General features: G+C 42.4%; 1 long non-coding RNA gene across 2 annotated transcripts; it reads left to right on the forward strand.

The window, feature by feature from the left end:
- The first annotated feature begins 4,238 nt into the window (after positions 1-4,238).
- Positions 4,239-11,873, forward strand: LOC309806347. Of its 2 annotated transcripts, XR_014294377.1 has the most exons (4): positions 4,239-4,375; positions 8,846-8,988; positions 9,239-9,322; positions 9,833-11,873. It is a non-coding gene; the product is annotated as an uncharacterized lncRNA (long non-coding RNA). The 2 variants fall into 2 exon arrangements; XR_014294378.1 differs by lacking the exon at positions 9,239-9,322 and having other exon boundaries at positions 9,833-11,872.
- Positions 11,874-16,436: the final 4,563 nt, after the last annotated feature.

Consider the following 16,436-nt stretch of genomic DNA (forward strand, 5'->3'; position numbering starts at 1 on the left):
TAATCTTTGGTCAGCAAAACCATCTGTTTCCTACACACTAAAACATCTTTTCCCTTAAGCTGCTGCCTGTTTACCATCAGATAAGGTCCAAGAGGCAAGGCCCAGAGAATGACTTAAATTTACTTCCAAATTGAGGACGCTTAACTACTGAGTTGAGTGAAGAGTTCTGTACTAAAACTAAAACACAGACTGTTTACACAGTCAAATGAGTCTCACTATAAAATGAAATGTAGAATTCAGAGTTTGGAGTTGGTGGATTAGAAAAAGCTAGAGAATACAGAATTCCTTGGAAAGCTGATTTCTAGCAGGCAGGGATGCCTGGACAACAGCAACCAGCCTCCAGTTTCCATTCCCCTATGAAAAGACCAGGGCTAAAACCTTGACCTGCAAAGGTCTGGTGGGTGGGTGCAGAGGGATGGCAGCTGTGCCCAATGGAGAGCAGCCTCTGCTTGGCTCCACTGGGACCTTCTGGGGGAAGAGCAGTCGCAGTGTGCTAAATGCTCCCGTGCTCAGGACGATAGGATCAAGTCTGGATTTCCATGTGAAGTTGGCTTTTAAAATACGGGCAACCCATTCAAAGGTTTTAAAACCAAGTGGGCCATACAAAAAGTACCTGCAGATTAGATTTGACCCAAGGGTGTTCAGTCCTCTTGAAATGAGATCGAAAATAGGAGTTACACGGAGTTGGATGAATGTGCTTTCTGTCTAAAGAGTTAATTAAGTCAGTTGTATTTTTAAGTGACTGAACTGCTATTGCAGTATGGGGTAGTTTCACCATCAGGTGCACTCCTGCTGCTTTCATGAAGAGAGGGAAGAGGACAAGACTTCAGCAAAGCTGTCATTATGGACTGAATATTTGTGCCCCGCCCCCACAAACTCATATGTTGAATCCCTAACCCACAATGTCTTTGGAAGTGAGGGCTTTGGCAGGTGATTAGGGTTAGATGAGGTCATGAGGGTGCAGCCCTCATGATGGGGTTAGTGCCCTTATAAGAAGAGACACCAGAGAGCTTGCTCACTCTCTCCTTGTGTGCACAGAAAAAAGTCATGAGGGCATACAGTGAGATGGCAGCTGCTTATAAGCCAACAAGAGAGGCCTCAGATGAAGCCTACCTTGCCAGAACCTTGATCTCAGACTCCCCAGCCTCCAGAACTGTGAGAAATAAATGTCTGTTGTTTAAGCCACCCAGTCTGGTATTTTTTTATGGCAGCCTGAGCTGACTGATACACTGGTGCTGGCTGGAGGACCAGTAGCAGAAGGGAGAGGAGAGTTTGCTCATAGATTAGCAGGACAAGGGCTGATCAGAACCAGAGCCAACTGAGCATTGGTTGCACTTGGTATAAATTCAGCTTCAGTACCTTTGTAAAGAACTGATAGCCTGTCCGGAAGTTGGGAAGGCAAACCTCCAAGGCTGGTCTACAGCACACACTGAAGTTTGGAATGGGCGCTGGGTTAGAAGTAGGTAACTGGTTGGCTCCTGGGACCAAGTGTGTGTTTCCTGTTTTGTTGATTTTTTAATGTGTTAAATTTTGAGATCCAGATTATATCAGAATCACTACTGGATGCCCAAGGACCTAGGTGTTCATCCTAAGTAGTCCATCCTCATTCACATCAACCCCAAGTGGTTGTGTGGACTTTGGGTTGAATTCTGTGTCTCCCTGTGGTCTTGTGTCACCCAGTCTGTTTAATTGAGAGCAAGAGAGAGGCAGCAATTTTTCCTGGAACCAGCATAGGCCCTGGAGTTGGGGCCATCCAGGCTGCGGTTCTGGCCCTCACTGTGTGACCTCTCATCTTCAAATGGGGCTCATTAACACCTCCCTCTGTTCTGTAGATCAGAGATAATCAACATAAACACCTAACACATCCTAGACAGTGCCAGCCTCCTAGACGGTGAGGTGGTGAAGGGGGAGAAAACACTGCCTTAACAGGTAGAATCTGCCCTGCTTGGGATTCTGATCTTGGGCATAGATTTCTTCTCTAAAATGCCTAGGTTGGTCTGGTCAGGTAATATTTCACTGTTAAGTATCTCATAAAAGATAATATAAGCCGGGACTTCCCTGGTGGCCCAGTGGTTAAGACTCTGCGCTCCCAATGCAGGGGGCCCGGTTTCGATCCCTGGTCAGGGAACTATATCCCACATGCATGCTGCAACTAAGTGTTCTCATGCCACAACTAAGCAACTGGCGAGCCACAACTAAGACCTGGTGCAACCAAATAAATAAAGATAAATATTAAATAAAATTTTAAAAAGAACAAAAAAGATAAGCAGTCTATGCAAAAAATGTATAAAGGCACATATTTTATGTAAGAGAACTCAGTCCCTCTCTAACCCCAGTGCTAGATGACTTCTAAGTATTTTGATACTGTTGTCTCTCAAGTAACTGGACTTATCATGAAACAGACTCTTTCTATCCTCCACCATAGTGGGAACATCCAGGACTCTATCCTGCTCATCAGCACTTTCCTAATGCTAGTGTTTACTGCATATGTTGTTTAATATATCATCTAGCATTTAGAGCAAAGAACTTCACATCTGGACCATCCATAACTTCCAAATTCAGGGAGTAAAAGGTGAGGCTGGGTTACTGTGGGCTCCAGAGCCCCACGAATACAGGATGTAGGGTGGCCAGTTTAAAAAGTTTGTTTTTCCATATGGCTTACAAAAGAAATATAAGTACATTTCTATCATTTTACAAAGCCTCAGCTTAGGGAAATGAATTTGTAAGAGCAGATAAAGGCCACAGAACTGTTAATGGAAAGTCTCAGTTATACATACAATGAATTAATGTTTACGCCTATATATTTTTAAAGATTTATTATTTATTTTATTTATTTTTGGCTGCACCGGGTCAGTTGCAGCATGCAGAATCTTTCATTGTGGCGCATGGGCTTCTTTCTAGTTGTGGCACATGGGTTTTCTCTCTCTAGTTGCGGTGTGTGGGTTCCAGGGCGCGAGGGCTCTGTAGTTTGCATCACGCAGGCTCTCTAGTTGAGGCGTGAGAGCTCAGTAGTTGTGGCGCCTGGCCTTAGTTGCCCCATGGCATGTTCCCTGACCAGGGATCGAACCTGTGTCCCCTGCATTGGAAGGTGGATTCTTTATCACTGGACCACCAGGGAAGTCCCATATGCCTATATTTTTCAACACTGAAAAGGTATATGGCTTTCATAACAAGGTTATGTGATTACTGTGTATAAATTTTTGACAATTTTCAGTTACTCTCCAATGACATATAATAAAATTCAATATCTGTGAGGGAATATTTGCCTCATTCCCTGGCCCCTGTCAAGTGTGGCAATGTCTGTGAACAGGAGAAGAGGAACCCCATGTCCTCAATCTCTTTATTTCAGGGAAAGGCTTATGAAGTTGTGTGGCTTGAGTCCTTGAAGAAATGAGTCATTTATCTTCAGAAAAAAAGGTCATATTGAAGTAATTCTACAAATATTTGGTTGTGCATAAATTTAGATACTTAAGCTCAAACCCCACCCTTACACGCTAATATTGTACAGGACTGCAAACAGCCCCTTGTATACATCTGTTTGGTGTCCCAGCATTCCAAGACAGGAAATGGAGCATATCCTCTGGCTTTAAATGCAAGAATTGGCCAGAGACAATCTTGTTAGCTCTAAAACAAGCAAGATGAGTTCAGGGTATTTATGCACCTCTTGAGTTTAGAGCAGAAAATTTATCATTTGCTCCAGGCAGGAGTGTAGAAGCATGGAAGAGGCCAAAACGGGGAAAAGAAGGCAATTTGGAGAAAACAGAGAAGGAAGAAGAAAACATTGGAAAAGAAAGCTGTTATTAGTTAATACCCTCAGAGATAAACATTGCATCCACAATACAGCAGGATGCCACTTTAAAAAATACTTTTATTCAGAGAATTAAAACCAGGTCTTGTATATTTTTAAAAATTAAAATAGCAGAAATGAAAAACCATGAGAGACAAAGTTGACATTGAGAGATAAAGTTGAGGAAATTTCCTTAAGAAGCAGAGTAAAAAGATGGAGATAGAAAAACAGGAATAAAAGTTAAGCAAGGGGCCCAGCCCAGGAGGCCCATTATCCAAAAAACCTAGATCCAGAAAGAGATACTAGTTTTTTAAAGTAGATGTTATGGACTGAATTTTTGTCCCCCCCCCAACCAAATTCTTATGTTGAAATCCTTATCTTCAAGATGATGGAATTAGGGTGGAGCCCGCATGAATAGGATTAGTGCTGTTATAAAAGGGACCCCAGAGAGCTCTTTCAAGCTTTTTCTGCCAAGTGAAAACATAGTGAGAATGCAGCATTTGGAAACCAGAAACAGCCCTCAACAGATGCTGAATCTGTCCGTGCCTTGATCTTCGACTTCCAGCTTACATAACTGTGAGAAATAAGGTATGTTTAAGCTACTCAGTATATGGTATTTTGTTATAGCAGCCCGAGCTAACTAAAATGAGCAGAGAACAAAATCAAAAAGTCAAACTTTCCCAGTGCCCAGCCAAATAGATGAAAATAAACTCTGACACATTCATGTCATTGTGAAATTTTACAATATGGAAACAAGAAGTTCCTATAAGCTTCCAGGGTGTGGCAGGAGAAGGGGAGAACATTTCTCAGAAAGGAACAAGAATCAGAATAGCCTGGATTTCTCAATAACACTGAATGTTAGAAGACAAGGAGGTGATGCCTTCAAAAGCCTAAAGGAAAATGATTTCCCAGCCTAGGATTCTAGATCCAGCCACACTACCAATTAAATGAAGAGGGGGAAATTAAGACATTTCCAATTACACAGTGTCTCAGATTTACCTCCCATGCATGTTTTGTAAGAAGCTCCTGAAGAATGTTTTCCACCAAAGTTGGGTAACCAAGAAAGCAAGGTGGGATTTTCCAAATGGTGGTGAAAAGAGATCCTAAAGTAAGGCAACAGCTTGCAGCTGACTTAGAGCATGACCAGACTGGAAAAGGCCAGAGCAGACCAGAGGCTCAGGGAACAAATTCTTCAAGAAGATGAAACTGATAGACAACCTACGTGTTTGAACATTGTAAGAGGAAGGAGGTTGATGTACCTGAGGAAAAGTTCAGAAGAGTCGGACAGCAAAATAACATTGTACATATGACCTGTAAGATTCTGACTGGTACTTACATAATTATAATGCCACCATGATTATATTGGGAGAATGGAAATGCAGGAAGGATGTGTGAGGGAGTGTAAGTTTGGTAGGGGAGAAGATGAAAGACAACTAAATAATGGCTAAACTAGAAAAAAATCAAGGATTAGCAATATACCAAACTATATATGAATAATAGTATTTTATCCAGATCAAATTCCCCAAGTGTGGTCATTATTTATGGATAAATGACATGATGTCTGCAACTAACTTGTCAAATAGCACCGAGAGAGGGAGAGAGAGAGGGAGAGAAAGAAAGGAATGTGGATCTAGATAAGGATATTTAGCTGTTCATTTTACTCTTCCTGCAACTTTTCTGAAGGTTTGAAATTTTTCAAAATAAAAACTGGGAGATGAGTAGTAGCATACTTGCATTATTTAGAAGTAGATAGCCATGTTTATCAATTAGCTTAAAAGTTTTAAAGTGTTTGCCTACGGGAATGGGAGGTTAGCATGTTGGAAGGGTGGGAAGGAGGAACCACTGATGTTTTCATGACTAGCTTTGAACAGTGATTTGACTGTTGAACTCAGACATGTACACCTTTGATTAAAAATAAAAACTAAATTAACAAATCAATACATATTAAAGGGAAATTAAAAATCAGTAAAACCAAAACTTTTAAAAAGCAGCTTTTTAGGCTTCCCTGGTGGCGCAGTGGTTGAGAGTCCACCTGCCGATGCAGGGGACACGGGTTAGTGCCCTGGTCCGGGAAGATCCCACATGCTGTGGAGCGACTGGGCCCGTGAGCCATGGCCGCTGAGCCTGCGCTTCCGGAGCCTGTGCTCCACAACGAGAGAGGCCCGTGTACCGCAAAAAAAAAAAAAAAGCAGCTTTTTATGGAAAGCATGGAAAGATATCCCATGCTCTTAGACTGGAAGAATTAATATTGTTAAAATGGCCATACTACCCAAAGCAATCTACAGATTTAATGCAATCTCTATCAAATTACCCAGGACATTTTTCACAGAACTAGAACAAATAATCCTAAAATTATATGGAACCATGAAAGACCCAGAATTGCCAAGGCAATCCTGAGGAAAATGAACAAAGCTGAAGGCAAAACACTCTCAGACTTCAGACAGTTACAAAGCTACAGTAATCAAAACAATGTGGTATTGGCATAAAAACAGACATATGGATCAATGGAACAGACTAGACAGCCCCAGAAATAAACCCACACACCTACTGTCAATCAATCTTAGACAAAGGAGACAAGACCGTACAATAGAGAAAAGACAGTCTCTTCAGCAAGTTGTATTGGGAAAGCTGGACAGCCTCATGTAAATCAATGAAGCTAGAACACTCCCTCACATCATACAAAAAAATAAACTCAAATGGCTTATGACATGTCACCATAAAACTCCTAGAAAGACTTAAATATATGACATGTCACCATAAAACTCATAGGCAAAACATTCTCTGACATAAATTGTACAAATGTTTTCTTAGGTCAGTCTCCTAAGGCAATAGAAATAAAAGCAAAAATAAACAAATGGAACTTAATCAAAGTTATAAGCTTTTGAACAGCAAAGGAAACCATAAACAAAATGAAAAGACAACCTACGGACTGGGAGAAAATATTTGCAAATGATGCAACCGACAAGGGATTAATTTCCAAAATATAAAAACAGCTCATACAACTCAATATCAGAGAAACAAATGACCCAATCAAGAAATAGACAGAAGACCTAAATAGACATTTCTCCAAAGAAGACATACAGGTGGCCAACAGACACTTGAAAATATGCTCCACATAGATAATTATTAGAGAATTGCAAATCAAAACTACAATGAGATACCACCTCACACTGGTCAGAATGGCCATCATCAAAAAGTCTATAAACAATACATGCTGGAGAGGGTGTGGAGAAAATGGAACCCTCTTGCACTGTTGGTGGGAATGTAAATTGGTGCAGCCACTGTGGAGAATTGTATGGAGATTCCTTAAAAAACTAAAAAATGGAGCTACCATACAATATGGCAGTCCCACTCCTAGGCATATATCTGGAGAAAACTCTAATTCGAAATGATACATGCACCCCAATGTTCATAGCAGCACTATTTACAATAGCCAAGACATAGAAGCAACCTAAATGTCCATCTACAGATGAATGGATAAAGCAGATGTGGTACATATCTACACCTACAATGGCATACTACTCAGCCATAGAAAAGAATGAAATAATGCCATTTGCAGCAACACAGCTGGACCTAGAGATTATCACACTAAGTGAAGTAAGTCAGAGAAAGACAAATATCATATGATATCACTTATATATGGAATCTAAAATATGATAGGGACTTCCCTAGTGGTCCAGTGGTTATGACTTTGCCTTCCAATGCAGGGGATGCGGGTTCAATCCCTGGTCAGGGAGCTAAGATCCCACATGCCTCACAGCCAAAAAAAAAAATCCCAAAAACATAAAACAGAAGCAGTATTGTAAGAAATTCAATAAAGACTTTAAAAATGGTTCACATCAAAAAAAATCTTAAAATAAATAAATATGATACAAATGAACTTATTTACAAATAAAAATATCACATATATGGAATCTAAAATATGATACAAATGAACTTATTTGCAAAACAGAAATAGACTCACAGACATAGAAAACAAACTTAGGGTTACTGAGGGGGAAAGGGGCAGGGGAGGAATAAATTAGAAATTTGGGATTAACTTATACACACTACTATCTATAAAATAGATAATCAACAAGGACCTACTGTAAAGCACAGGGGACTATATTCAATATCTTATAATAAACTTTAATGGAAAATAATATGAAAATAGTATATATATATGTATAACTAACTGAGTCACTTTGCTGTACAGCAGAAACTAACACAACATTGTAAATCAACTAAACTTCAATTTTTAAAAAACGTAAAAAAGCAGATTTTGTACATTCAAACAGTGTGGGAAATACAATAGAAAAAATATTATCCACAACAACTAAAGGAACAAAATATTTAGGAATAACTTTAACATGAAATGTGCAAGATTTCTATGAAGACTAGCCCTCTACTGAGGGACATAGAGGAATTATGGAACAGGTAAACATGTCTTATTCCTGGGGAGGATGATTCAATATTATAGAGGTGTCAGTTGTCACTAAAGTAAACTCAATGCAATCTCAGTCAAAATCTCAACAAAATTATTTTATGGCTCACTTGTGAGAATACTATAGAACTACAAGAAAGAAATTGGATAACGAATTGCTCAACCAGATTTTAAAATATATTAAAAAGCTACAGAAAATTAAAACTGTGTAACTGTGTGGCATAGGCACTGTAAACAAAAGGTCAACAGAAGCAAACAAACTATCAGTCCAAGTACATGATAGAGAGCGTGTGGTAAAGATGGCCTTTCCACTAGACATGTGGGGGGGGGGGTGAGAGAGGAGAAATGGATTAATCAAGCAACTGGCTAGCCCTCGTATAGATACCCCCCCCCATATAATAAAGGATCCACAGAGTGGCCCTACCTCATTTACTTACATGCACGTATATCCCAGCTACATCAAACGTTTAAAGTGAAAAATAAAACATAAAACCCATTAAATAAAAGAGTGAACCTTCAATCCTAGCCAGTTGCCACAACAAGCCATGAGCATCTTCCTTGATTTCATCCTCTTTCTCACCACGTCGCTTTCAATTAACTGAGTTTTGTTTTTTCTACACCTTAAATATCTCTAGGGTCTATCTCCAGTCTGTCTCCCCATTGTGAAGCCCTCCAACAAGTTGCCTTGGTTCAGGGCAACAGGATCCTACCTGGTGTCTGACTTCTAACATGGTCTGAGTCCAGTACATTTTTCATGGAGCAACAGTTCTAAAACCAAGTATGACCTTTTTGATCCCATGTTCAATGCCCTTCCGTGACTCCTCACTGTCAGGATCAAGTCCAGTGGCTCGTCTTTGGCCCTGCAGCCCTTCATACTCCAGCCCCTTCTCTCTCTGGCATCATCTCTCCTACTATCATTCCAAAAATAGTGAACTTCTCAGTTTCTAGAGCTTGCCAGACTTTTCCCTTCAAACCTTCCCATATACTGTTCCACCCAGAACATTTCTCCCACACCTCTTGTTCTTAAGGTCTGAGAACCTCCAGTGACCCCCTGATATCATGGACTCCACTAATGAAATCATTGTATTTACTTGACCATCTCCCCATAAGAAGTAAGTTTTGTGTGTGCCAGGATCATGTCTGTCTTGTCCATCTAAGATCTCCCAGAATTTAGTATTATATCTAGAACATAACAGGCATTCAATAAGTAGTTGGTGAATGAATTGAACTGTGCTTGTATAAATCCATTTTTCACAATTAAAAAAAAAAAATTCACATGGTGTAAAATTGATGGTAACAGCAAACAGCAACTTTTACCAATTGACATTAACAGAGCCCCGGGCTGGGTCTGAGCCAGTGCTGCATGGGCTGTTTACAAAATTACAAATTCCTGTTCCAGGGCAGTCTCTTCTGACATGTAGGTATTGGGTTGGCCAAAAAAGTTTCTTTGGTTTTTTCCATAAGATGTTACAGAAAAAAACCAAACGAACGTTTTGGCCGACCCAATATTTTCAACAATGCCAGCTGTTCAGAATCTGATCCCCTGAGGTTTGGGGCTGGGACTAGAGGTCCCAAATGAGGAGAAATCTCACCTGTGATCCTCTTTTGCTTCCTGCTTCTAGGTCCTTCAGCTGAAGTTGCTTCAAACTCATCTTGTGCACTGTCCTCAACTTTCTACAGTGGAAATGGGATCTTAGAAATTCTAAAAATATTTTCCATCGTTTTCCACGTTAAGTACCAGTTTATTTTCTCAAGATTGTGTGATTGATGAAAACCTGGCATTTTCTTTTAGAAATGGGTGGGAGTTTTAGGTTAAGGGAGTTGTCAGCTTGCTGAAAGACCTCCTGAGGGCAAGGACAACATAGGTCTGCGGGCAAGTGCATCCCCACGGGCACTCAGGAAGGACTGGGGGAATTGCCCGGGACCAGGGTGTTCTCCGCCTCGGCTCTAAAGTTAACCTGGTGTTCTCTCAGTTCCAGTTGGTCTAATGTCGTGTTGCTTCATCTAGATATAAATACAAAGTCCTTTTGATTTAATACTTTAAAGAATCATGAGGCAGCAACACTGAATAGGAAGGAACTAAGTCCCTCAGCACTCATGCTCCACTTGGAGCAAATGACAAAGCTTCTGTGACTGGTGGCTTCTGCCTCTCTTTTCTTCTGGATGGATTTTCAAACTTTGTCAGCAAAAGAGAGGTTAAACAGAACAAATAAAATCATTAACTAAGTACGTGAGGGTCACAACATATTATGCGCTTGCCTGTCAAATTATTTACTCCTTTGGGATTTGGTCCAGCTGTCTTGATGGGTTGGCAGGAGACTTCTTGCAAAGAGGTTTCAAATGGATTTGGAATTTAAATCTAACTTCAAGCAAAGCGGTCAGAGAGACTGCCAGGGTCCATAGGTCTGGGTGGGTCTGGCCTGAGGTCACCTGTGAGAGCTGGCTGTGAATGGAGGCTTGTGGGCTCTCAGTGCTCGGAGAAGGGAGCCTGCCCTTCCTTGTAGGCACTGAACATCCACACCTGATGAGTGGGCCGTCCCTCCAGCTGCATTCATGGCTTAGTCCCTGAGTAGTAGAAAGTTTGTTTGGAATCTTGGAGACAGATAATAGGAGTTTGTGATGGACTAAATGGAATGAAATGCAGCAAGTAATCCATTTTGGGGCGATCTCCCCTCAAGCCAAAAACCTCATCATAAACAATTTGCAGAGGATGCGTTGGGAGAGAATAATGGATGATCACAGCTTGAATTTTATAAAAAGTATTGTCTCCATTTCCCATGACAAGATCATCATTAATTTCCACCAAGCGGGGAGGACTCTGCTCACAAATCAACTGTGTGACCTCAAGAGACTGAGTTTACACCCTTCTATTTCCGTGTATTAGAGCCAAGCGTTTTTCCTACTTGGAAACCCTAACTGCCCTGAACAAACAGCAATTTTCCCTCACATGATCTTCAAGAATGGTTTACCACAGGACCCTTGGTAAACTAGAGATGCTTAGCAGTTCCTGTCATGATGAGTTTTGTTTTGTTTTTTTGTTTTTTTCGAAATACAGGAAATGCACTGGAGTTAACTTTTTCCTGCACCAGACAAAAGCATAGAAGATATAAAAACACTACCTTCCCTTAGCTACAGTAGTAAACAGTGGTTTGGGCTGCTCAGCATCTGTTCTCCGTATCTAATACCTCAAGGCCTTTCCTGTACTGAGTGTGATTGGTGGGTCTCAGGAACCTCCTGGCCAGGACAGTAGCCACTGGCCACGTGTGACTACTGAGCACTTGAAATATATCTGAGAAACTAAATTTTTAATTTAATTTTAATTAATTTCTTCAAGTTTAAAAACTGATGCTCAATTCAGTTTTTGAAAACTTATAAATGTGTTTGGAACAATTCAAGATCTTCTTTTTCAACTATAAATTTTATGAAACCCACAGACAGTTAACTTTTTACAGTTCAAATATTTCCATTGAAAAGGTAGCTTCCAAATTGAGATGTGTTGTAAATGTAAAATATACTCTGGATTTTGGGAGGGAACGTGCAAAATATCTTACTGGTAATTTTTTATATTGATTACGTGTTGAAATGATAATATTTGGATATATTAGGTTAAATAAAATATATTGTTAAAATTAGTTTCTCACGTTTCTTTGTACTTCTTTAAAAGTGGCACTAGACAATTTAAAATCACACATGTGGCAGGCACTATATTTCTCTTTTCTCTCCCTGTTCCAGGACAGGCCCCAGTGGCCTGTGAGCTGAGCTTGGCCAACCAGCTGCTCCTCAGAGCTTGATCGGGTGAGGCAGCGGGCGAGGCGCAGACTGAGGGGTGGGGGAGGTCAAGGGAGGTCAGCCCTGCTCATCGGTCACTCTCCTTCCCTGTGTCCTTTCCTGGTGAGACCCTCCAGGCTTTCTTGGTCTTCTGCTTCCATGCCCACCTAGCAGATTCCCTTTAGCACACATTAGCCAGTCTCTTCCCAGGGTTTTCAGCCAGACACCCTAAAACAGATCTGACCAGGATTTGCAGGGAGTGAGTCTCTAGGCCCTCATTTCTCCAGAATCCCTGGTGCATCAGTTACCACTGAAGTCACCATCACCAGCACTGGATTGGGGCTGGGCTGGGGCAGCTCAAACTCCTCAGGCGATTCTGATGCTCAGCCAGGATTGAGAAGCATGGCTTTAGAACATCTTCTTTTAAGCATCTGCATGGCCAGTGAGTAAACAGGAGCTTGTGCTACCATACTTCCGATGGAAAGGAAAGCAAAGTTCCTGGGATCCCTGCACTCTGGCAGTCAACAGATGTTTAGTGAGGACTTGTTAAGCACTCCCTGGGCATTGTTCTAGACACTGTGTAGCAATGAGACAAAAACACAAGTATACTTCTTATTGGGAAATGGGAGGATAATAAGCCAAATAAAAAGGAAAGATACATAGTATGTTACAAGATGGACATTCTCAGGAGAAAGCCAAACCAGGGAAGGGGGTAAGGAGTGTGTGCATGTGTGTGTGTATGTGTGTGTGTGTGTGTGTTAGAAGGGCAGAGACATTTAGATAGGGTGATCACAGAGGGGACACCTAGAATGTTACATTTACAGGAAGGGAGCAAGCCTTGAGAAGGTGGAGTTGGGCCACCCCCAACTTGTGAGGCTGAAGGCTGCTCAAGGCTTCTGGACTTTGGAAGCTGTTGCCCGCAAGGAGCAGTGGTCCTGAGGGGGAGGGAAGGGGGTGTCAGAGTCTGTGTGAGGACATGATGAGACCCTTGCCTTAATGATATTCTCTACTTCGTATAACTTGATGTGCCATTTTGAACCTTGAATTCACTTTTGTCGTTTTAAGGGATCACAAGAGAATTTACATAGCTTCTAGACCAGATACTGTTTGTGGCCAGATGGGTGCCCTACTTCACCCAAGATATTCCTTGCTAAGAAGGGACTTCAGGGCTTCCCTGGTGGTGCAGTGGTTAAGAATCCACCTGCCCATGCAGGGGACACGGGTTCAAGCCCTGGTCCAGGAAGATCCCACATGCTGCGGAGCAACTAAACCCGTGAACCACAACTACTGAGCCTGCACTCTAGAGCCTGTGAGCTACAACTCCTGAGCCTGCATGCCACAACTACTGAAGCCTGCATGCCTAGAGCCCATGCTCCACAACAAGAGAAGCCACCAAAAGGAGAAGCCCATGCACCGCAACGAAGAGTAGCCCCCACTCGCTGCAACTAGAGAGAGCCCGTGCACAGCAACAAAGACCCAACTCAGCCAAAAATAAATAAATACATAAGATTTATAAAAAAAAAAAAAAAAGGAGGGATCTCAACCTCTCACTGGAGGCTGCATGTTTTCAGCCAGCTGACCAGGAGCTGGGGTCTTCTTTGTTCCCTAGCCAGCAGCACCCACTTGACTACCAGAGTACCTCTAATCCTGGCCTGCACATGGGGGATGTGGACTTGAGGCTCACGTCTGTCTGTCTATCCAGGTGGAATGGGCCTGTGTGCCTAGGGACAGGTAGCCTGTTAACAGTTGGGTTTTGATCTGTTTTTCATGCATGCGAGTAATCAAAGTTAAAACTAGAGTAGCCTAATTTCCTGGGAGTAGGTGGAGAGCCTTCCCCTGTACAGAGTGAGGAAGGTTTGGAATCAATAGTCCAGGTCTGTTGGGATAAGTGAGAAAACACAGGAGTGTTCTTTTTGCACATTTGTTTTTCATGAGTGCCCTATTTTAACAGGAAACAATATATATCGTTTCTAATTTTTAAAAAAATCTGGGGTATCCGAGGAACAGCAGAAGGCTGGTGTGGCTGGTATGCAGTAAGGAAAAACCAGTAGAAACGGAAGTCACAGAGGCCAGGGCAGGGGGGCGAGGAGGCATCTCCACCCTCCACTTTCACTTGTTTAAAAGAGTGAAACAAGACTTTCCACCGGCTGGTAACAACCATCGAGGCAGCGGGAAAAGGAGCTTCTGGCCACATGCCATTCTCCACCTATCAGGTGGGCCCCAGTGAGGCACTGCTCAGGACAATCACCCTTTGTTTCCTCACATATTTGGGGGTGAAGATAAAGCAGATAAATGCCCTTGTACAGAGCTTATCGCAACCACACTCTTACACTAGAATGTTAGTGGCTTTTCTTCATGATAATCACATAATCACAATGAGAAAGAGATAACAAAAAAAGAAATAAAATTATTGTGTCAGGATCATAAACCCTGAATGCTCTTTGCCCTGGATTAAGTGAGGACAGTTCCCAGAATATTGTTTATTTGGAAAATTCTAACAATCACTGAATGTGGTTTTGTTTTTCTTAGTTACTCTGACTTCCCTCTGTACCTCGAGCTGATCACAGCACTCTGGCTGCTTTCCACATCAAGAAAATTTTAGAAAGTAAACATGCATTCTCTGAATTGTTAAAATACTCATTAAACGCCTATTTCATCAACTGATCTGTCCAAACTGCTGTGTGCCCCCCCTTGCTGGGGCACTAATATCCCTGTTCAGCCCCAGCGTTTCTCCAGTTACCCGTAACCCACTCTGAGTCTGTTGTCCAACCACTGTGCTCATGGGCTGGTGCTCAGGCTTCTGCTCTGTTCTGTTTGCAGACCTATAAGTAAATGATTTGCCCTCTCGCCAACTGCAAATCAGGGACAAGGAGAGCATCCATGCACATGAATTCATTCATTCATACTTTTTTTTGAGTGCATACCAGCCAGACATAGTTCCAGTACACAAAATAAGTGGACTCTAGCAAGAAGACAGACCATATTTATGGTAGATATGTCAAGTAGATATGTCAAGTGATAAGTGCTGTGAAAAGAATGGCAGGTAAAGAGGCTGGAGAGTGACAGCAGGTGGTGCTAGTCCAGAACAAGTGCTCAGGAAAGGACCTTTCGACAAGGTGACTGGAGCAGCCATCTGGTGATCTCAGGGTAGGTCTTCCCAGGCAGAGAAAAGAGTGAGAGCCAAGACTCCGAGGCCCGGCTGTGGTGGTCTGGTCTGCTGGAAGCACAGTCCAGAGCCTGTTTGGAGGGAGGCAGGTGGATGAGTGCAGAGAGGTACTGGGGACAAGCTCAGGTGGATCCTTGTCGGCCAAGGTGAGGGTTAGGGTTTTATTCCTAGTGAGATGGAAAGCCACTGCAGCATTTTGAGAGGTTCAGGCTGGCTGCTATGAGAACAGATTTGAAGCCCAGTTAGAAGACTACCACGTAATCCAGGCAAAGAGAGAGTGGGGAAATAGGTGCAACAGACAAACATTGGTTCCAAGTGCTAACAGGAGGCCCACTGCTTGGCCTGCACCCCTTCCACTCTGCTTCTTGGGGAGGGATCATCAGGCGCCTGGGAAAAAGAGAGGTCTGGCTGAGGCTACCTGGCTTGACTGAAATCAAGCGCTTGTTCATAGCAGTCATTTTCTTAAATACATTTCATTTTATAATATCCTTTATTTAAGAACTTTACTAATTTAAATCCTTCAGAAGCCTGGGTGAGAAAGTGCCTTCTTCTGAATTTCCCAGCAACTGTTGTAGCTTAATTCAAGAAAAACAGGAGACGTATTTGTCTGCAAGCTTTATGCAGCCGATCTATTGAATCACCCACGTGCTACTATGGGTCTTTGCTGCTGTCACCCACTTTAAGTTTCTTCGACAAAATGCACGCACGCCTATGACATGTAAGTAGAGCAGAGTTGTGGGAAGAGCTGGAGTGATGTGGACCTGGGGGAAGGCTTGTAAACAGGTTGATGAGGAAATCAGCTCCTCCGTGATCAGCTGAAATTTCTCTTGTGTGTTCTTAAAAGGTGAGAACGTCAACTCCCAGAGATCCTTAACTGGCTGCTTCCTTGGATAAGCACTGCCACACCTTCTGTGACTGCTTATGTGTAGAGCTTTATGGTGACTTCCTGTCGGGCAGCCACAGCCCCGCCTCTCCTGCTGCTGCCCACACTGCAAATCTTGGGTAAAGCCCTGACTGGTGAGCTCTCCCCTTCTTCTTGCCTTCCCACGTGGGGTCACCCTGAAGGGCTACTTCTCATTTTACAGCTGTGTGGGTTCAAATTCCTGGCAAGCCTGGCTGACTGTCCTGGGTGGACTGCTCAGAGTGACCCACAGTGACAGCCTGAGGAGACCCCAGAAATGGCCCTGCCACTCCCATGTTTACAGTCCTTCGCTCACTGTGACTGAGGCATAGTTCCCTTGATCTTACTTTATCCTTTGGAGACTGGAATTTTCCGTTTCAACAACTTTTAC

The sequence above is a fragment of the Mesoplodon mirus genome (assembly GCF_964341445.2).
Source record: "Mesoplodon mirus genome assembly, chromosome: 6".
Classification (NCBI taxonomy): Eukaryota; Metazoa; Chordata; class Mammalia; order Artiodactyla; family Ziphiidae; genus Mesoplodon; species Mesoplodon mirus.